At 43.2% G+C, this 23,415-nt stretch overlaps 1 protein-coding gene and 1 long non-coding RNA gene across 3 annotated transcripts in view; one reads left to right on the forward strand and one right to left on the reverse strand.

Annotated features, from left to right (window-relative positions):
- The window catches only part of Syt1 (synaptotagmin 1), a 402,656-nt gene that overhangs the window by 35,112 nt on the left and 344,129 nt on the right, over positions 1-23,415 (reverse strand). The gene's annotated exons all lie outside the window — the stretch shown is intronic.
- Positions 10,925-23,415, forward strand: part of LOC127183584 (uncharacterized) — a 71,142-nt gene continuing 58,651 nt past the window's right edge. The window contains exon 1 of the long non-coding RNA XR_007830047.1: positions 10,925-11,077. This is a non-coding gene — a long non-coding RNA (uncharacterized LOC127183584). The remainder of the gene's footprint in view (positions 11,078-23,415) is intronic.

A 23,415-nucleotide genomic window follows, 5' to 3' on the forward strand; every position in this document is an offset into this window, starting at 1 on the left:
AATGGTGTTTGACTCTAAGTAGCTTCTCCCATAGAGAAGTAAAATAGACTCCAGCAGGATATTTGGAGGATGGGAAGATGGCACGGACATCACAGAGACCTAGGATTATTCTCTTCTTGCCTACTAAATTTTCCATGGGGCGTCCTATGAGTCACTGTAATCATCCCAGCCTGCATTATAAACAAAAGTGCATATTTGTCTTCTTTACATATATGGAGAAGAGTTATTTGGTTTACAGAAAAAGGGTAGTGTGGTTCCATATTTAACTTTTGTATTTTCAAGTAAAAGATGATATTTATTTTGCTTTTCCTTGTTTTGTGTGCACACTCAGGGCTATCTGCAATTACCTGCATTTTTTTTGCCCCGATGGTCTAATTGGGAAGTATCCTATGGTACTCAAACTATCTCTCAGACAGCATCTTGATTTACTAATTAGCTCTTGGGTACAAGAAAAGAATTAAAAAGCTGCAAAGAATTAACTACAGTAGAGTAATTTATTTCGAAGCAGGAAAATATATCAGTCTCTTTTTTACAGAGTGCATGAGCCTAGGTGCTTGAAATTCTCCACCTAGTCAGGAGATGACACAAGCAGCTGCCTGACTGGCATGTTGTGATCTGGCTACTTAATGTATGTCACCTTGGTTTCAAATGTAGTGTAACATGACACATCCCCAGACAGTTAAAGGCACAGATATGTTTTCAGCTCTTATACATTTGGAGGGGAAATTTCCCATTAGGCATGAAAGCGGCTGAACAGAGCAAGCCTGTGGTTTACTCACTAAGTGAATGAAACTTGTGCCTATTGAAACAGCCTCCCTCGCTAACTCCGATGAAAGGAGAAGTTGACAGCTGACTCCAGGGAGTTAGGCGTGCTGGGAGAACCTCCATAAATCACGCACAAGCCAGTGTCCTTCAAGCTCAACAGCACAAGCCAAGATTGTGGTGGCTTCATAAACAATGGAGGGAAATGTTGAGTTGCCTTTCATGAAGCGGTCAAGTGGCACATTTCTCGGCCGCCTGTTGAAAGGGTGGGATGCCTCTGCTTTTACGCTGCCTTTCATATGTTCCCATCCACAGCTTATCTACAGAACCAGAGATGTGTCTCTTTCAGCCTTAAGTTAACATTTCCCAGTTTGAGCCCGTAAGCCCTTTCTCTCCCATTACATCTTTTTACAATAATAAAGAAGGCTAAATGTAAGGGACTTCAATAGTGATCAAAGACATACCAAAAAAGTGAAATTCATACACTGGTCTATCAAGTTGGCAAAGACTTTAAAAGGTGACACAGTGCTCATTGTCGCTCAGAGGGTAGAGCTGTAGACTCAGCTGGAGAGGAGTGAAGCAAACTGCTACGGTAAAGAGGCGGAGTATGGGCATTTCAGGCCTGAGCACACACTCTCTAGGCCAGTGTGGTGGCCCCATATCTGAAGCGCAGGTGTCTGAAGCGAAGGTGTTATCACGAGGAGTTTGAGTCCAGCTTGAATTACATAATGAGTTCCAGGCCAGCCTGGAGTATATAGTAAGGCCCTGTCACCAACCAAACCAAAGCCTCCAACCCCGCTCCCCCCAAAACCCCTCTCCACAATCCCTTGATCAGAGAATTACTTTCTAAGGAAGGTAACTGCAGACCTGATGAAAATTTAGTGAAAAAAAATGTTAAAACTGAGTTGTGTTTTTTGTTTTTTGTTTTTTTTTTTCAAAACAGGGTTTCTCTGTGTAGCCCTGGCTGTTCTGAAATGCACTCAGTAGAGTAGGCTGGCCTCGAACTCACAAATCCATCTGCTAGTGCTGGGATTAAAGATATGTATCATCACTGCCAGCCTGGCTCAGACAGTCTTAAATGTTGATATTATCAGTGTGGGAATCTTAGTTTGCTTCCCCGCTGCTGTGATGAAACCCCACAACCCAACACAACTTGGGGAGGAGAAGGTTTATTTCAACACCAAGGACAGTTAGAGCTCAAGGCAGGAACCTGGGGGCAGGAGCTGAAGTGGGGCCATAGAGTAGTGCTGCTCACCGGCTTGCTCCTAGTGCCCACCTGCCTCGGAATGTTACTGTCCACAGTGGGCTGGGCCCTAAGACACCAAGCAACAGTCAAGACAATGCCACAAAGACAGCCAATCCCTTGGACCAATCTGGAGGCATTTCCTCAATGTAAGTCCCTCCTAGCACATGACACCAGGTTGTACTAAGATGACAAATATGTATCTGGGCTGGCCAGTGAACCTAGCCTGTCATCGAGTTAAGCAAAGTCTCTGCCACTCAGCTCTTTCCTAGTCCTGTGAGTCTTAATTCTATAAGAGTAACCCATCAAATGATGGTGAAAATAATGACTTATTTTTTTATATCAATCCAAATGTGGCTTGTTGACGTGTGGAGGCTCTCCCCAAATAAATTTAGAGGTAAGAAATCCATTGCTAAATGAAAGTTCTTCATCGGGAATGCACTGCTTAAGCAATTTTTATCAAGTAACTATTTCTTTGATCTAATTTATGACCTTGAGAGGAAAACCAGTTGATACATAGACAGGCAACTGAGTCCTTTCTTTAGCATTGGCTCGCACAGCTTCAGAATTAAGACAAACAGTGTAATTTGTATGCCATCAGGAGATGGCATGATCTATCGCTCCCTTCAGGGATGTGGGACTTAGTCTCCGAGATCTCATCCTTAGGTGGCTAATTAGCAGTGCCGAGCGTGAGGATGCTTGGAGGATTTCAACTTTGATGATGATGATAACTTCATTTTGTTAGAATTTCTTCTGCAGAAACCTCACAATGTTTTCCGTGCTCCTTACATTACAGGTAATAAAAGAGCGATGTTAGCCACTCCCACAGCCACACAGGAGATGTCAGGAGACGTGGAGGTGCCCAGAGTAAGGGAACAAAGGGAAGTCTTAAGAGAGCTTTCCTCTTCTTAGTTCTCTTTATCAATGCACATGCTTATGTTTTCATCTCCGTAGGATTCTGCCCTCCCCACATTCCACAAGCCCAGAGAAACTCGCTGGAACTCACACAAACCCCTCGCCTGCTACCTTATTAGGAAGGAAAATGTGTAGCAGAAACCCAGGCCAAGTCGAGATAATCAACAGGGAATGTCTCTGCCTTCAAGCCAAATGAGTGCACAGAAAACCAACCAAGGCAGCAAAATAAAAGATAAAACCGAGCCTTGGCTTTAGACGTTCTTGTTAGAGATCCAACCCACTCTAATAAGGATGTTCTAGAATTTCTATACCTTTTTGCCATCCAGGCAGAAGAATTTATGTATGTCGAATTCTATTGTGGATTAAAAATCACTCTGGGTTTAAAGTAGATCAAAAGGAAATTATTGATCTTTGTTTTATTAAAAACATAAATTTTTTTGTATGGTTCCATGATACCAAACTGATTTTTGCAATAACTAAATACATTTCAGGCCTTTTTTCTTTCTTTCTTTCTTTCTTTTTTCAGAGCTAGGCACTGGACCTGGGCCTCATACCTTTTAAGCACTCTACACGGCTGTATTCCACTCCTCTTGGCTTTTGAAAAGGTTGAGGAAGCTGCCCAGCAGTTACCAGGAAACTTTGTTACACTGTTTTTGCAACAAGTGAAATTGGTTAAGATTAATGACATTTTCCTTTCTCATGCATGGCAGTTGATCTATCACATGCTTGGCGAGAAATAAGTTTTTAATTAATACATGTGCCAAATCAATAGATGTTTGAACATGGCAAACCCGGACTCAGAGCAAGGCACAAAATGGGGTTATATAGTGAAGGCTGAGCAATTATCTGGTGGGTGAAATAGACTACTGTGGGACTAACTGCCCGCCTTATTAAGACGGTAATGATTACACCTGAGTGTGTGATGCTGTAATGATGAGAAATTTGACCTTGTGGCCACATTCTGGAAGTTTTAAAGGAGGCAGAGGTAAGAAATGAGATCAGAGAACCAAGGTTTCATAAATCAAGACAACAGATGACAGGAGCATGGGTGAGTGCATAATTGTAGACTGAAGATGAAGCAAAGAATTTAAAGCTATTACAAAGTAATTTGTGTGCCTTAACTCTCTGGGAAATTATAATTATCAGAGAAATAATAGAGCCATGCTCCAACTGCTTCTGGCCTTGTAATAGAGACACCTCCACCCTCCCCTCCAGAAAAATGTGTGTGTGTCAAATTAACAGGTGATCTGAAATTAATCAGATGTTTATGTATCATAATTTATAAACCAAGTTTTCTGGCCATTATCTTTTTGGACCCTTTGTAGCATTTATGGAGAAGCTATCCCCTAATCTATCAGAGCTGTGTGGCTGAGTCCCCTCATTAAGTCTCATCAAATGTGTGGACTGGCTCTGGAGTCCTTGCTCTTCCAGGCATCCCCCACAAGTGGACCCTCTTCATGGCAACCCTCCTGCAGCCACAGTCCGAGTGCTCTGAAGGGCTTTTCTCTTCCTTTGCAGGAAGACTTAGCAACAGCTTCACCCCTCATTCATTTGCTGGTTAGGCTTTCAATTTATGCAAAAGGCCGGGGTTTTCCATGGTCACAAGTTTTGCTGAGGATGAGGGCACTTAGGCAAGTCATGCACATTGGCTTTAGAACACCGAACAGCAGCCCAGAATTGACAGTTGCTGGCAAATGCCTCCTGTCCGCAGGGCTGGGCAAGGGTGCTCAATCCTTGGCTGCTGCTGCCACCTCCTGTTGAAAAAGGCTTCACCTTGGGTTGGTTTTCTATACATTTGCTTTGGATTCAAGTCCTTGGCCAGGCTCAAAGGAATTCTGCAGACAAGAATATTCTCCATGTTTCAGAGGTTCTCTACCCAATCTGTTCTGGAAGCAACAACTCTAAGAAGGCAGTGTGAGCTGGACTGGGACAGTGACACTATTGTTTGTGGGAGGGGCCTGTAAGAGGAGGTCACAATAAAATAGTTATGTGGCCAGAGAGGAAAAACAAGGGCATGCTATGTGTCCACGCATCCCCTCGGAGTATGCTAAACAAAGAGCAAGCACTTCCACTGAGGGTATAAGTATCATAGAAAATCAGCCGATCTTCTGACTTTAGGATGAGCCACTGAGGGGAGGGGCTTGGATATGCCTCTGTGCTGGTGACAGATGGAAGCCGCCTGAGAGGCCCACAGTCCGTATAGCAGTGCTCTGCAAAGAAGACACACTCTTCCCGAGGCTAATCTTTCCACTTCTGAGAGTGTGTGGCACCATCTTGGTGATGTGTCCAATGAGGGCCAGCAGTGTCACACTCAAGCTCTCTGCTGCTTTCATGTTTCCCAGGGCACTGACCTGTGTCTGTAAGTGGTGCAGAGGGATGGCATAGTGCTTGCCACCTGGTGCTGAAGAGCCATAGTGGGTGGCTGTGGTCTACCTCTTCCATCATTGACACCCCCCAACTCTGTTTGGTGACATTTTTTTCTTCTAAGAGTCATAAGAGGTCTTCCTTATGAACCTATTTTCCTCTCAACATAGTTCATGATACTCAATTTAACTTTGTTTCACTGTATATTAATGGGGGAAGCACACAGAAAATAATGAGCCACAAGTCCAAATCACCTCAAGGGGAATGCCAGAGCTAGAGCTAGAGCAAACAGTGAGTCATGGCAGAGTTACAGAAGAGTACAAATCACCTGACTGCTTGTCAGGGCCTGTGGAAAGGCCCACTGCAGCTCAGCTCAGCTAATAGTCATTCTTTCCCTTTGGAGAAGGCATTGTCTTCCTCTTTGAGAAACTGAGGAAACTGAGGCCCAGGGCCATCAATTCATCCCTCTAGGGTAGCGCTTCTCACCCTTCCTAATGCTGCCACCCTTTAATACAGCTCCTCTTGTTGTGGTGACCTCCAACCATAAAATTATTTTTATTGCTGCTTCATAACTGTAATTTTGTTACTGTTATACATGGTGATGTAAATATCTGTGTTTCCTGATGGTCTTAGGTGACCCCTGTGAAAGGGTCATGCCAACCCCAAGGTAGTCACGACTCACAGGTTGAGAACTGCTGCTCTTGGTCTTTATGACTTCCACAGCAATGTGCATTTGCCTCCGCACCATACGACATGGCAAAGTCACAAAATAACAGTGGTGTACATGTGCCCCCATGTGCGGGCCACTTCCAAGCCCACTCAACAGTTAGCATACGATCTTGGTCTTTACCAAGCCTCTGAGAGGAAGGCAGTGTTTGTGTAAGCATTGTCCAGAGGAGGCAGAGAGAATTGGAGTCTTAAGTGGGACTCTGACTCTGAAGCCAGTGCAAACGCATGAAATAGATGGGACCAGACTTGGTGAACTTTAACTGGTCAGTGAGTCTCTGCAGCATCTCTTCTTCCATGGGGGAGGTGGTGGTGGTGGGGTGGGGGGGGGGGACAGAAGCAGTGTGAGAGTTAACTGCAGCACCAGAGTGGGTTCACACTTTATCCCTTGGTCCTGGGAGAACCCTTCTCACTCCACCTCATTTCTGCTGTGGCCAAATTGGCTGTGAGTGGATAGCACCTCTGGATGCTTCAAAGAATGCACCGGATATGGCGGAATCAGGGCAGTGGGATAACATTGGAAGGAAAGGACACATGCAAACCCTGAGTGCTCTCTGGACCAGTGATTTTCAACCTGTAGGTGTCAAGCTCTTTGGGACCTGAACAAGCTTTTCATGGGGTCACACATCAGACATCCTGGATACCTGATGTTTACATTAGCACTCATAAATAAGAAAATTACAGTTATGAAGTATACTGAACACAATTTTACGGTTGCGGGGGGGGGGGTCACCACAACAAGAGGAACCACATTAAAGGGTTGGGGCATTAGGACGGTTGAGAATCACTGCTTTAGACAGAAGTATCTATGCCAAAACTAGTTGGTGGGGTTGTTCTAGGCTTCATGGTTGAGTTCTGTGTTATCTGCAGCTCAGTGCATTCTTTTCTCAAATTCATGCATTTTATCCCCTGCTCTTGGGAAGCCTAGGAATCTGTGAGTAGTCAGGAAACTCCTGCTTCATGCTAAAGACATAAGACATGATAGAGAGCCCGGCGTGGTGGCACACAACTGTACTCCCAGCAGTCGGGAGGCAGAAGCAGATGGATCTCTGAGTTCGAGGCCAGCCTGGTCTACAAAATGAGTCCAGGACAGGCAGGACAGCCAGGACTACAAGAGAAAGCCTGTTTCAAAAAACCAAAAACCAAAAACCAACCAACCAAACAAAAGACATGATAGGATATAACTTTAGTGAATCTGTCTTGTGTTTCCCACAGATGGCTATATTCAGACCTTATATTATTTTAATTAAATAAATGACATTTAAACTGTGAGCCTTTATTTTTGTTTTTCGAGACAGGGTTTCTCTATGTAACCTTGGCTGTCCTGGAACTCTCTTTGTAGATCAAGCTGGCCTCAAACTCACAGAGATCCACCTGCCTCTGCCTCCTGAGTGATGGGATTAAAGGCATGCACACCACCTCCCATCCTAAACTGTATTATTTAAAAGTTGCCTAGTGAAGAGCAAACATCTTATGGAATATGTATTTCTTATAACTTGACAGTTCAGGAATTAAAAATTCTTATGGGAAGAAAACACTTTGGATTATGTAAAAGCTTACTGTTGGGTTTTAGACCCAGGAAAAGTAAGTGAGGTTTGTTATTTATTTATTTATTTTTTAAACCAAACCAGACCTGGCCTCCAGGTTTTCCCAGCATCCCCCAGTCCCCACCTGTTACAGGGCATGGCTGGCATACCCTGAACTTTGCAGCCCAGGGACTGGGCTTCCCTATATAATCCAGATATTCTGCATTTTGGTTTCCCACCTCTCTTTTGTCTGTCTGTCTGTCCATCTGTCTGTCCGTCTGTCTGTCTGTCTGTCTGTCTGTCTGTCTGTCTGTCCCCTCACTCTGCTTTCCCTCTCTCTCTGCTTTCTCCCCCTCTCTCTGAATTTCCTCTCCTCTCGCCCCCTATCCCCTTTTTGTCTCCTGCATATCAGCGTCCCTGGCCCTGTTCTTTGGGACCAGTGAACCCGCTGAGAGCTGCCCCCAACAAACCTGTATTTATAGACTGTAACTTGCCTTGAATTGGTCATTCTGTGGGAAGAAAGAATGCCTATCACTTATGATTTTGGAATAAAGAATTACCTGCCTTCCTCATACAAGAAGAGCCTGTAGAGTGTTTGTGGATTTTATTTGGTCAGGAAGAATAAAAGAGAATTCACACCAAATGCTTTCAATTCCTAGAAAACTAGTGACAAAGAGCCCCTTTATTTAAAAATGATAGCGCACAGCTTCCAGGAATGGGGCCTCTCTTGCTCTTGTGGCCACAGACAAACATCAGCTTCTCAATCGATGGCCTGCTGGTATAATTGCTCAGTGCGAGAATGCTTTCTATTCCATCGGGACATAGCTAAACAGTGCAACTGGCAAGCGCTTCTGGAGCTTCACTCACAATGGGCTTGCCTAAATGTACTAATCTCACTGTTGTCATTCCGTGACGGAATGTCACAAAGAAGACATATCCAGATTCAAGTCCAGTGTGGAGCGGGCTCAATGAATAATCTTTCTCTTGATTACGGATGTAAAAATTGGATTCCACAAATAAAAATCTCTCACCCCAGAGAACTGGAAAATTCTTTAAACATAATTTCCGTACATAATTATGCATGGTAGCTCTAGTTGCATCACGCAATATCACCTTTTGCATCTTCCGTGCTCAGAACTGAGTGAGACAGGTCGCTCAGGGTTAGGAACAAGCCTGACTAGCGGCGTGCACCTGAGTCTCCAGACAGCGTATGTGCTCCAAGCAATGGTGAATCCTTCACGTCCTTGTTTGCAGACCTGCCCATCCACTAAGACGTGGAAATGGCCACAACCAATGAGAACCTCCTGCTCTGTAGAATTCTGTTGATTCCCAAACAGCATGGAGTGTGGAGACTGGCTGGTGCACCTGCTATTTAAAGGCTAATGTTGTGAGGGGGAATAAGGTGTCTGGAAGCATGGGATACAACTGACCCTTGATCAAAAGTGGCCGCTCAAAAGTTCTATGTGTAGTTGTTTTATTTTTAGAGAGCATAGAATGAATTTACCCAAGTTCTACCATGAGAATTTAGCTTTTCCGTTCATGGGAATTGTATACGTTAACTGAGGCCGCCAAGCATACAGAACAGTGATTAGCCTATTGTGTGTGATATTCAATAAATTACTTCTCTTGGACGGTTCTTTTACACTGTGACACCTGTATTCAGGTGCCACGTGCCTTTTTACTACTGTTAGGATGCCTGTCCTTACAACTGTGGCTGGCTTACTTTTTAACTTACAGAGAAAAATGGATCAAAGTTCTATTTAGAAAAATATGCATCAGCATAATATTTTTAGTGAAAACACATGGCTTAAACAATGTTTACACAGCCCGTTGGAAATTTTCTCAGGTGGCACCGTTCCTGTACTGTAGCAGCTGCTAAGAGAGACGCTCTCTCACTCTAGCCTTCGTTGGAACCACAGGCAGGCTAGCCACAGATGCCTGGGCCTTGCCTGTGGCTTCACCGTGTAGGGGTGGGCCCTAAGAAGTCTCCTTCCTCAGCTGCTGCTGGTGCTCATGGCACTACCTTTTCAGAATCTCTGCTCTGAGAAGTATATTTACCAACCTCTCCCATCTCTTTCTTCCTGTCCTCTCTCCCTACCCTTCCTGTTCTTCCCTCCCTCGGTGTCCTCCCTCCCCCAATATGAAAACCCACTAAGCTATCTTAGCGTTGATTCACCTTTCCCCATCTGCATGTTCACGTTCTAGCCTCGAGTACCCAAGAATGTCTCTAAAGAGTTAGAGTCGCTAAAGAAAGGACTGAATAAAAATGAAGGCCTTAGACAGGCGTCAGCCATTCTGTTCAACTTCTGCCAGGGGAGGGGGACCTGCCAGCAGATTGCCTCCAGGCTCAACACGGACTCTTCCCTGGTCTCCAATCTGTTGCCTGTGTTCTTGACATTTCTCACCAGCCACCAGAGCTGAGCCCTCTAACTCCTTACGGCAAACCCCCACTCTCCACTTCCTGCCTTTCTAAGGGTACTCACTCTATTGGTTCCATCTCCTTGGAGAATCCTAACTCATAAACATTTTATTTCTGTTCAGGTTCTGGTGGAAGCATTAAGTTTTCTTATGATTATTTTTTCCCCTCCAAAATATAAAAGTATTGGGAAAAGTAACCCAATGAGGTTTTGTTTCCTCATACACACATGTAATTTAATGACTTCATAATAATTCATTCAGATGTGTTGGATATTTGTGGTGTTTGGGGGCTGCCCTTTACCCAAGAAGAACATCCCACAGGCTCTTTAAGCCTATGCCTTGAATTTATTTTTCTTTTACCCTGTGGGTAAAAGGATAGGGCTGTTGGTGACATTGTATCTCAAGTATGCAGCTGTTTAGTCATACTGAGGTCTAACCAGATGTCTTTATTCAGACCCTCAACCCATGATCAATTGGGGAGTCAGGTAGCATTTCCCGGGTGGGTTTCGACTACCGCGTACTTTACAGACGTCAGCCTGGACAGTGACTATGTCTTACTGTCTTCATTTTGAGTCTTCCCTAAGCCCCGCCTCACACACCAGGATTTAGAGCTTTCATGGAGATCTCTTTATCAAACCAGCTCCAGGGGGAGTCATGGGCTTTACTAAACTTGCTTCCTTTTCATCTTTGTTGCTGGGGGGTTGGGGGTGGGGAGCTGGGGGTTTTTTCCTTGCCTCTGGCTTTGTTGTGATTGAACTCGGGGGATTGTTTAGATTTGCAGCACAGAGGAAACACCTGTGGAAGCCTCTTTCTGTCTGTCTCTCTTTGAGGTGTTTTTCAGGTGCACTTTAGAATTGTAACGGACCCCTCACAATCAATCAGTTCTCAATATTTACTGTGAAAGGGCTTTTGTTTGTTTGTTTGTAAGTCATTTTTGAAATGTAGATTTCCCCCCTTCTTTGCAGTTCTAAGCTTGAACTTCAGTACAGACCGGAAGACTGAGCATGCTTACATGGCAGCACCTACTGGCCAAGTGGGATACGGCAGCTTTAGAAAATAGCCTGTCCTCCTTGCAAGATGTAGTGTCCTGCATGAGCTGTGTGTTCTTTGATGGACCCGAGTGGTATGGGAGAAACTGTGGTCTGCGCTTCTGGAGGGGGATGGAGTCCAGACGGACTCAGCTCTGGGGTTGGAAGGTCCAAGGTTCTAGAAGTGCTGCAGTATGCTATGGTATGTCCCCTTAGGGACGCCAGGGACACGGTGCCTTCCTATCACCCTTCTTCCTAAGGAGTTCATGGCTAGAGACGTTTGTTTTCAATGTCTTTCTTTCATGTGGTAATCGCCCACTGACCAACAAAAAAGGTTTTGAGAAGGCATTTACTCTGGAGCGGAAGAAGCAAACCTGGACTTCATATCATTGCTGTTGCGCAGGGACACACATCACTAAGTGCAGGGATGCTGAGCATGCCCCATTCTTACCTGATACATGTAAAAATGGACTCACGCGATTCTCTCTCCCTCTGTCCATGTGTGTGTGTGTGAGTATATATATATAGAAACATAATATTAACATATATAGAGATATTAATTCAATTTGGTAACCAGTATCCTATTGGCTTAAAAAATAGTTTATTCAAGGACACACTGATAGAGTCAGCAGTACCCAGATGATTTAGTACCCAGATGACTTAGTACCCAGATGACTTAGTACTCAGATGACTTAATACCCAGATGATATGTGCCCAGCTTCAAGGAGAATCATCTTTTGTATCCATGGGGCATTGGTTCTATGACTGTCCCCACCTACAAAAATGACAGCCGTTCAGATTCTCTATACACTATGCTCTGATGTCTGCATACAATCTGTGCAGTCCTCTTAGATAACTTGTCAATTTGCTTTTAACACCAAACCCAGTATAAACCATCTATATCTCTATCTATCTATCTATCTATCTATCTATCTATCTATCTATCTATCTTAGGGAATAAGGCCAAGAAAAAAGCTTTCATAACTCAATTCACATGCACATTTCTTTGCTAATATATGTTCTGTCTGGGGCGGATGCTTAGAGAGCCCTGGTTGTGTATGGTCTCAATCAAAGTCTCGATAGGATGGATGATTTGATTCTAAAATTATTGTGTTATTGTTTAAAGGGATGAATGAAAAGAAGTTATTACAGTGTTGTATTGGTTCTTTCTAGCTTATGTATGGATCTCATGGGTCCCAAGTGTACTTACTACCGACACCCCAGGGAACATAGCAACAGTACAGAAGGCAGCTGGCTTGGAAGTGAACAGCTATGCTCGTCTCTCAGTAATGTCCTTGGTTGTCAAGTGGTGTCATAAACTGGGTGGTTTCAGGTACTGTGTTCTGCCTGATGGCAAGGTCACCGGGACCTGAGGCTGTCTGACCAGAGGGGATCAGAATGGCCACAGATTCTATAGCTCTGACTTCAGGGACTCTGCTTTCTTGAAAAAAAAAAAATCAAATCACAACACTTGCTTTTATATCTTCCAGAAAGCTGAAAACCCCATCTAGCACGTTTATCCTTTTACTCTGAATGGTGGCTTGAATAAAAATGGCCTCTATAGGCCCATAGAGAGTGGCACTGTTAGGAGATGTGGCCTTGTTGGAGGAAGTGTGTCACTAGGGGGTGGGCTGTGAGGTTTCAGAAGCTCCATGCCAGGTCTAGTGGCTCACTGTCTCTTCCTGCCTGCCAACCCAGGTATAGAGCTCTCAGCTCCCTTTCCAGCACCATGTCTGCTTGTATGCTGCCATGCTTCCTGTGACGGTGATGATGGAGAAAACCTCTGAGCTGTCAGCCAGCCCCAATTAAGTGCTCTCTCTTATAAGAGCTGCCATGGTCATGGCGTCTCTTCGCAGAAATGGAAACACTAAGACACTCTGCATCTATGGGCGATGTCATGGTCAATGGTTGACAGGGAGGCTAATGCCATAGACTGCAAATGCTGGAAGTTTGGGGAGGATGAATTAATTGGTGAAATATTTAGTATTGTCCTTGATGCCATCCCTAGGACCTCTCTTCAGACCCATCTGATAAATCTAGGTGGGGCAGATACTAGTGTCTCCGTTTTGCTGGAGAAGCTGCAGCACAGACCTGTGATTTACCCCAGGCCTTTGTACTTCTTTCTGTGACGTCATGCTAGATCCATAAATACACAGGATAACTCTGGAATAGAGGAGTGGAGGGAGAACTTTTCATTGACGGATGAAGGACAACTAATGTAGTTTTGGAGGAAAACTGAGGCTCTAAGGTAGGCAGAGAGCACTGGGTGTGCTGCAGCCCTCTGGGAGAGAGAGAGAGAGAGCAGGATTAGGTGCACATGGAAGGTGTTAAAGATGGATGGAGTCTCTTCCAAGCATCCACATGACTCTATGCCTGGCACCACCAGCTCCTAACTTTTACTTCTCAAGACAAGCAGGAAACAGAAATAAATCCTTTGGTTCCCTGAGGCTGGCTCTGCATCAGCAACATCAGCACCAGCCAGAGACTTGGCAGGTATGCAACTACTGGGATGCAAAGAGCCAGACCTCAGGGAGTGTGACCAGGAGTTGAAGCTTTTGCAAAGCCACCAGCTGATCCTGCCACAAGCTTGAGAGGCATTTGTTTGCTCTGTAATATGACAACATAAGAATTCAAATTGCTTTCTTCATTTGTATGTACAAAAGTAACTTCAAAAACAAGCCCAGCCAACAGCAATTACCAAATGTACTTCATAGGATGTCATGTAGTCTACTTTCTTTCCGGAGTTGTTATGGAATAGGAGATAAATGTAATTATGCAGACAATTTCTACTTAAAACAAAGGCAATGGAGCTTTTATTTTTCCTTTTTTGCAACCTATCTGAACACTTGGACTAAATTTATTATAACATCTAAATAACAGAAACATCACATCAGAATTTTTACTTTCTCTTTTATCATATTGTTTTCTTTGAGATTGTCTGCTGAGGATAATGATTGAAAATTTAAAAAGGCAAGAGAAAAATTCAAATTACCACAATTTGTTATAATGTCATACGATTATCCGCATTTTAGAATAGAGCATATCAAACCCTTGAGAACTTGAAAAGAACAAGGAAAAGATAAATTTTCTTTCTCATCCTTGCCCTATTCCATTCCCCCAAGAAAAGAGATGACATTGAAATAATAGGATTCTAAGACCACAAGGCTTCAAAGGAGAGCATGCATGACAATACTGGCCCATGTACTACTGTCAACATTGGCTAATTAAGCAGGAGGCAGAGATGGTGTTTGGGGAGTGCATGCTGGCCTTTGATCTACAGTACTGGCTGTTTGCATTGTCCAGTTGAGCTGGACAATGTAAACTGAAGGGGAGGCGGAGAGAAGAGTCAGCAACAAGGCCCTGGAGAAAAGTGTTAAAGGAAGTGATATGGAATAGAAAAATTGGCCCCCATAATAAGCTTTCTCATCTTTCCCAATCAGTCTATACTATTTGTAAAACACACCCACTCCATATACTAAGACTTTACTTTTAAAAAACAGCAATATAGGTGATGTGTTCCTGAAGACATCTATTAATACATTTTGTTTGTAAATGCTTCTCTACTTACTGACAAAACTTAAATGTGCTAATTTGAATGAAATAGCATTAATCACACTTTAAAAAAATCTATTACTGACTTTTGAAACAGAAATGTATAATCTAGTGATTGTTTCATTCAATTGCTGTTCTGGCTGTTTACTATTTCCATATTGGTGTATTTTGCACCATAATAGGCACTAAACACTTATGTTTCACATGTAGAAGTGTGATCTCTGTCATTAAGGAAAAATAGCGGCTAGCCAGCTGACAGTGAAAAGCTAGGATAACAGCTATGCCCAACAATTCAAAAACTACTTTAAGACAGTACTTATTTAAGAGCCAAGCCAAGTATAAACACAGGATAGCAACTGGTGCAAACACAGTCTAAGATATTTCTTAGTAGTCTGTCTTAATCATGGAACCTTTTTTTCATGCTGTTACAAAAATTATCTATTTTAGTAAGTTTTTTTTACTTAGAATATAAGATAACGGGTTTCATTATAGCACTTTTCTTTCTTTTTCTTTTCTTTCTATTTTTTTGTTTTTTTGTTTTTTGTTTTTTGTTTTTGAAGACAGGGTTTCTCTGTGTAGCCTTGGCTATTCTGGACTTGCTTTGTAGACCAAGCTGGCCTCGAACTCACAGAGATCCGTCTGCCTCTGCCTCCCGAGTCCTAGGATTAAAGGTGTGTGCCACCATGACCAGCACAGTGTTTTTCATACATGCACATCACTGTATTTTCTCATGTTTCCCTTCTCATGATCCTTTCTTGTCCCACTGGTCCTCTCCCTCTCCTGATGTCTTCCTTGTGTAAAGTATGAAATTCATCCAGGGACACTTGAGTAAATCTCCCCCTTGGTTTGGAAGAGCCTAGCCTAGCCTATATTGTACCAGGGGCTTTTCTGCAGGCCAGTCTATCCTTCCTTGCCTTCTGACTCCCCTTTCTGGATGTGGACGTGAAGGACGCCTCCTCTGTAGAGAGCAGTAGGTTAGCATGCGGATGTAAGCAGTCATTTGTAATGAAATGTGCTTAGTGTCGGGCCCAAAGGAAACTTCAGTTCTGCAGATTTCGGAAAGGCCTCCCTCTCTATTCCTCCTCTCCCTCTCCCCCTTCTCCCTCTCCTCTGCCCTCTCCATCTCCCCTCCCTCCGCCTCCTCTCCTCTCCCTCCCTTACCCCACCATCTCCCCTTTCTCTCTCCCCCTCCCTCTCCCCCTCTCCCCTCCCCCTCTTCCCCCTCTCCCTCTCGGTGCTGTTCCTCTCATGGCCAGGTTCAGCCCGCTAGCCATGTTCAGTTTCCTACTTTCTCTGCTCTGGACTCTTTTAGATGCCTAAGGCCGTTTTCTCTCACACCTACAATAAAAACCTTCCTCTTAGCCATACCATTTAGTGGTTATATCATCACCTTATACACTTAACAGGAAAACAACCCAATCTATCTCATAAGGTATACAAAGTTCAATTTGTTTTGGAGAAAATAAATGTCAGAGATTTCGTTTCTACGTGGGGATGTAGAGTTCAGAGTTGTTAGTGGGACAGCATTATATAAACTATGTAAATTTTGAGATTGGAAGCAGTTTGGATTAGACCATCACATATTCCTAAAAAATAGATGAATATTGTTCTGCGTACTGTGTGGCTGTGTGTGTGTGTGTGTGTGTGTGTGTGTGTGCCAGTGTATGTGAGTGTCAGTGTATGTGAGCAATTGGAAAGCCACGGCTCTTACCTTAAATGGAATAAGAAGTATCTTATTCTGGTGCTATCTTCAGTGACCATGGGCCAGGAACACAGATTGTGGTTACCCTCCAATCCCATGTTCCAATGTAGAAGCAGTTTATGAAATTTTATAGTTTTACAGAAGAAAGAAAGTCATAAGTCAAGGAAAAAGTTAAAATACAACAGAGCTATACAATTAGCTTTTAGGTTAGTGGAAGCCAATTGTCTGCTTAGTTAATAGATTCTAATTATTTATGGTCATAAGATGTTAGTTCAGACACAGAGGTAGGCAAGGAATGGCTGTTCCAGAGGTCTAGATAGACCCCAAATAATGCCTTCCGATCTCTCTACAGTCCTCCTCCTCCTCCTCCTCCTCCTCCTCCTCCTCCTTTTTTCCTCATGCAAGATATTTATTGGAGGGGTAGGGAATGCAAAGTGGCTGCCTGTGAGCAGGGATTGAGACAGTCCAGCACTACAGTTCTAACCAGTCAGTCTCTGCAGATACAGTGTCTCTCCAGGGTTCTCAGTGTGTGTGTGTGTGTGTGTGTGTGTGTGTGTGTGTGTGTGTGTGTGTGTCCATGGCTAGCGTGCCCCTAGACTCTATCTATCTGTTCCTCCAGAGCTGGGGGTAACAGAGCTGTGCTGCTACCCTCAGCGTTCGCCACACACAGCTTTTACAGAGAGAGGACTGGGGACCTGGGGCCAAGTCCTCATGCTGCTTGCATAGCAAATATATTAAAATGGAACTACACTGGGCCACAGCACCATATCCCATGCTTCAGAGGATGACAAAGAGAAATCATTACCTGCACACCATGTGGAACTGGAATATATATATATAAAGGCCTCCTTCCCTTAGGCCCTCTGGCTCTACAGGAGCTGACTGCTGCTTGCCTCTCAGATACAGTCAACGGTGTCACAGGTCTCACCAAGTTAGCTTTCAAGCTTTGAAGATATTCTTTACTTATACAAACTCTCTGCCCATTTCAAGAATCTTGGCACTCACATTTCTTGTTGCTTTAAAGCACCTTTCTATGTTTTCAACTGTCACTTTCAAAAAAAAAAAAAAAAAAAAAAAAAAGAAAGAAAGAAAGGGGCTTCTCTGTGCCCCACCACTAAACCCTCCTGCATTCACTCCTGTTATTCAAAGCACCAGCTGTAGAGGAATGTTAATTCAGAACATGGCTGTTCTGGCAAGAGATCACATCCAAAGATCTAGGTCTGTGTGATCTGGCTGGAATGCAAACATGCCTTTAATCCAGGAGACAGAAGCAAACAGATCGAGTTCAAGGCCAGCCTGGTATAAAGCCAGCAGTAGGCAAAGAAAAACTCAGGTCCAGGTGTGGTGGTACATGCCTTTAATCTGAAACAAAGGTAAAGTTAGTTTCCAGAAGGAGGCACCTATGTTTGAGAGTGATGTCTAATTGAGTGGCAGAAAAGGCAGAGATTTGACAGAACAGGATGCGCCCAACTGTCACAAGAAAAGAGAGAAAAGGGAAGCTACTTAAGAGGCAGTTTTATAGAGAGAGGACACAGTTGTTGTTGTTGTTGTTTTTTTTTTTTTTAACCAGGACAGTGTTAGAGAGATGGGTTGCAGAGAGAGAGAGAGAGAGAGAGAGAGAGAGAGAGAGAGAGAGAGAGAGAGAGAGAGAGAGAGAGAACGAGAACTCAGGTGAAGATGGAACACACCAGAAATTGAGAAGAAGGCAGAAGATTAGAGCAGATTGCTGAGTTAGTTTGAGGCCAAACAGAGCAATTCTGGGCCAAGAGAGAAACCAGATTAAATAAATCAGCTGGGAGAAGAGTTAGAGCCAGAACAGCTGAGTTGAACCAGTCAGCCCAGAGCTCAGAAAGAACAAGTAACGGTGAGCTTGTTAAGCAGTAAATCTCAGAGGCTAAAACAGTCTAGGCCTAAGTTAGATTGTACAGAGGCGAGAAGCTTCCAGGACTAGGCCTAGGCCAGCAGGAGGAGACAGTAAGCCTCTGAGATGACAATTACTTCATGTGAATGAAAGTTTCTTTTTATACCTAGCACCTTAAATATAAATTTTCTGTTGCTGTTTTTTATCTCTTGCTAATAGAATGCAAATTCCTCGAGGTTACACAGTCACACAGGCTCCCTGTTCTCATTGCTTACAAAAGGTTTCAGATTGAGAAAGTGTGTAGTATTAGTTCACACTGAAAAATATCTGTCAACTGGGTTTTACAAAGTATTTGAGTCATAACCTCCTTCACTTAACATATGTTTATGTCTTCTTACTCTGGACCTATAATTTCTAAAACTATTATCTTTGAATTAAGCTCTGTCCATTGAATCCTAGTCAAAAAAGAGTCGAGGACAGTTTAGCCTAGTTTTGTGCTGAGTTAGCATCATTTGGGGGAGGTTCAACCACAGCAACAAAACACTGGCTTGCTCTGACTTCTAACCAACTGTTCTTCTTGGATGGACCCTAAAATATCTGTATGTACAGCATCCTAACATGATTTTTATGTCTTGAGAAGTTTAAGAGAGAATCATAGTTCGTGTAACAGTCAAAATAATACTAGCATTGAAAATATTGCAGAATTAGCTGGGCGGTGGTGGTGCACGCCTTTAATCGCAGCACTTGGGAGGCAGAGACAGAGGCAGGTGGATTGCTGTGAGTTCGAGGCCAGCCTGGTCTACAAAGCTAGTCCAGGACAGCCAAGGCTACACAGAGAAACCCTGTCTCGAAAAACCAAAAAAAGAAAAGAAAAAAAATATTGCAGAATTTTCAAATATATTTTACTCTGCCATTCCTGGCCCCACTTTACCACCCATTGTAGTGTGACCACCCATGACCACCACCAGTGGATCCTGGGAGTGGGAGCAAGGCAGGGGTGGCCAGGGGATGGTGAGAAACAGACTTTCTGGAGGCAAGCTTCAGTGAGACAGATGTCTGGAGCAAAGGTTATTTACACCTTTGGGGAGTGGGTAGAGGTTTTCGGGGTGAGAGCTTATCATTGGCTGGGGCCAAGGTGTTGGGAATGACTCACTTGCATGAAGAGCAATTCCAGGTGCTTTGCTGAACATGATGTTATAAAGAGAGAGAAAGCTTGACGTATAATATGGCTGCCAGGCTATGTGGCCACCTCAAGAGTGGCAGAGGTGGGGACTGTGAGGCCATGTGCCACAGGACATATGGGCCCAGAACAGGCCTACTCCTACCAGTCTCAAGACAAGATTTTTGGGGTTTGGACATGCTTCAACCTCACTCTTGCCCCAGTCCACTAGTTCCACAGCTCCCTTGTCCCATACCACTAAATTTGTATTCAAGTGAAATAGCATTAATTTAGGGTAGAAATCATATCAGCCAGCCAACTCACACTGTTGGGTAGCTCACTCTCATACCTAGTGGCATATCCTTGGACGGTACAACATCCTACAAATATCACTCAAGATTCTGAAGTGTTGAAACATTCAGCTCAGAAAGGGCTGTGGGTAACTTCATATCTGAGCGTGAAGCAACTAAGGATTATATTCCTAGGCAAAGTAGCTAATTTAGGACACAAAATATTCTTGAGTAGCCGGGCGGTGGTGGCGCACGCCTTTAATCCCAGCACTTGGGAGGCAGAGGCAGGCGGATCGCTGTGAGTTCGAGGCCAGCCTGGTCTACAAAGTGAGTCTAGGACAGCCAAGGCTACACAGAGAGACCCTGTCTCGAAAAACAAAAAACAAAACAAAACAAAACAAAAAAAATATTCTTGAGTATTTGGAGCCATAATATGGCAACAGAAGTAAATAGGCTAGGTAGAGGCTTTCTTTTTGGCACTGGGACCTCCTGACACTTCAGTGGCAATCCCACATTCCAGGGATGGAGAGTGGCTCTGGGATTAAGAATGCTGATGCTCTAGCAGAGGAGCTGAGCTCAGATCTCAGCAGCCATGTCAGGAGGTCCACAACAGCTGTAACTGCAGCTCTAAAGGGTCCAATGTCCACCCTCTGACTTCTTTGGGCAAATATCAACACATGCACATACACAGATGCACACAGAAATAAATCTTTTTTTAAAAAGCAGCATCTTTACATTTTAAGGATCACTTAAAAATGTTCTTCAACCAAGCCATAGGAAGTACTTGAGTCACAGTTTTCTCCATATAGGAAAATCCCTATAGGGAGAGCTGGTTCTTCTTTCCCGAGTGTGCTATGACTTTCTAATGGAATTTTGTTTCTGATCCATGTACATATTTTTTTTTTGCTTCTTGATATCCTTTTTATATCCTTATTCCCCTTTTTATTATAATCTGAGTAAAATATGTCCTACATATAGGAGAAGAAATATTTTCTGAATTGTGTGGTCTTATGCTATCAAAATGTCTGACAAGTCTTGAGCTATTTTACTCATCTATAACCAAATCATTCAGGGGAAGTTTTGAATTGCATAAATCATTGACTCATGGCTCTTCTGAAACCAGACCTCTTTTCTACTCCCCCCCCCCCAACTTATTAGATGAACATGTCTAGTGGCTATTAGGGACCTTAAAATTATATTGACACTGAAAAATACTAATGCTGTGTATAGTGTATAAGAGGCTTTCAAACACTGGGATTCTAATGAGATTCATATAATTTAGTCTATTCATAGTGATAATTACAGAGATAATTTGAGGTAGACAGGCTTATCCATCTGATGACCAAGAATCCTTAATGGCAACCCAACTTTCTTGTGTAGGCATGTCATTATCACAATTTGTAGTCCTGACGTTAGGACACTTGGATGATTAAGAAGAATAAAAACCATCCTTTTTAAAATTATAGACCCAAGTCTGATTAATCCTCATCAGGTGTCACATTTTATTGATATAAGCTGAAACAAGTTTCCATTACCATAAACCCAATAGACAAGTCCCTATTCCAATAGTTCATGTACCTATAAATAGACCAATTCTATAATGTGTCAACCTTTAAGATGAGACCTGAGAATAAAGGGTGCGCTACGTAGCATCAACTTGTGATTAATACTGATCTTTGTGAGTGTAAGTGGCTTCCCAACTTGATACTGAACGATCCTGCAGACTATTCTGTATGTTGTCATAGCAACCTATGTTTATCAGCTATCTGCCCAGGTTAAACCTGACACGCATTGGAGGCTCCACTGTAAATTTTACTATCTGCCTTGTTGGTGTCTTCAATTTTTCCTTCCTGGTACAAACAACATTTTGATTTTAACAGCTGCTTCAGTGACATCTGGAATTGTGTTCCCACATGCTGGTCCATTGCAATTCAAGTTAATGCCTGTCTTCATCGTCTTGCTGCTACCAGGTGCTGATCATGAAGCTATCTGGGTTATAGGGACAGCTTATGTATTTGTCTGATTTTAAATAATGCATGTGACCAGATGCCAAGGCCTTAGGACAGATTGCAGCCCCAAAAACTGTCATGTATGAACTCTTCAGTGCCACCCTTTGCTATAGCCTCTAGGTAACTGAGAAACAAGTTCTACACTGACGAGGCATCTCTTTCTGGGCCTTGCTCTCTCAGAATGACCTGCACAGAGGAGTTAGGGGTTAGCAGAACACACCAGTGGAGCGCCCACTATTCATTTCTCACTCAAAAGACCAAAGAAATCAGAGAGGGCAGGGATAGGAGAAGAGAGAAGGAGATTAATGCATTTAAAAAATGTTTCCAGGATTGTTTATCCAGACATTGTCAGAACAGACAAGCATTTTAAATTAGGTGGACCAGATTAATCTTGATTAAACTGAATTACTAACCATTTTATATTTTATTTACAACAGACATAATTCTTTCCATTTTATATCGTTTTAATTTGGCTTATGGATTTTTATTTTTCCTGTACCCCCATTCTTTGTCCCTCATATTCCATGTAAATCGTATGCCATGTGCACAGTGCAGTGGGGGATGAAGAAGGTACCGCCCACCTTCCTCTTCCCGTTTGCTGTGAGCTGCTGTGTACTTCACTCTTCTCAGCAGTGCACACCCCTAGCTATGTTCTTGTGTGATCTTGGTTCAGTAGATGGTCTTGGTGCTAATTACGGTGTGACATTTTTCTGCTGCCGTACTTGTTTTCATAGTGACACAACATTGCTGGGCTTTTGTAGCTAGGCTAGGAAATGAAAACTGGTTTTTAGAAAATGACTTGGGATGATTACTTAGTCTTCAACTTGTTGTCCAGTTCCCATGGAGCCTTGCCTACTTGAGAAATTCCATAACATTTTTGGAAGACTGAAATGCTGCAGTCATTGAGATACTCTGACGAAAGGATATTTAATGCTCTTCTTTGCAGGAGTGACTATCTATTGCTCTTCTTTAAAGAGCAATAATTCTGTGGGAATGTACACTATTCATGTGGCATGGGTGTTGTACTTTTTAGTAAGAATGAGAGTTTTCAACAATAGATTGATGTTTGCCTTGCAGCTGGCAAAATTGCTGCAGTGCTAGCCTCATTTTTTTGTTGTGTCATCTACCATTCTGCCCAGTATCTCACAGAGCTCGCATGTGGGCCTGAACTCCTTGGTAGTTTAAAATCCCTTGGTTTCTGATCACAACAAATCAGCCACCCTGAATAAAAATAAATCCATTTATTTCTTTCTATAGCTGCTCTAAGTGGTATAATTATGTATAATTCTTACTGTCTACTCACAACTGTTGGAGGATCAACTAAAGATTCCCTTTCAATGAATACCACGGATAATGTCTTTTTTTCCCTTTGCTCTTGGCAAAAATCTTTTCCACATTCAGTGAATAATGAAAATGGGCCACGCTAGCTCTTGGCCATCTTCCTAACACATGCATTGGAGTTAATGACCTATGGGCTGTGTCATTCTTTATTAAATTAGGCTTTTTCATCCTAGGGAGCTTTAGAAAAATTTTAAGAAGTATTATTGTGCCACGCCAAATGCATCCATGTTGGAACTGGGAAGGGTGCTCTGAGAACTGCTTTTGCGGACGGGTTTGAAATCCACTGTTGTGTTGTCTATTTTTGATCGACTATTTCTTAAATGGTGACTCTTTAGGATGTGAATTTGGATGTGGCCATGGATAGCACATGCCTGAAGCTTAGAGGACAACCTCTGGTATCCTTCCTTAGGCTCTTTCCACTGTTTGCTTGAGACAGGGTATCTCACTGGCCTGGAACTTCAAGCAGGCCAGGCTAGCTGGCTCACCGGCTTCCAGAGGTGCACTTATCTCTGTCTTCTA

The sequence above is a fragment of the Acomys russatus genome, chromosome 31, assembly GCF_903995435.1.
Source record: "Acomys russatus chromosome 31, mAcoRus1.1, whole genome shotgun sequence".
Lineage (NCBI taxonomy): Eukaryota > Metazoa > Chordata > Mammalia > Rodentia > Muridae > Acomys > Acomys russatus.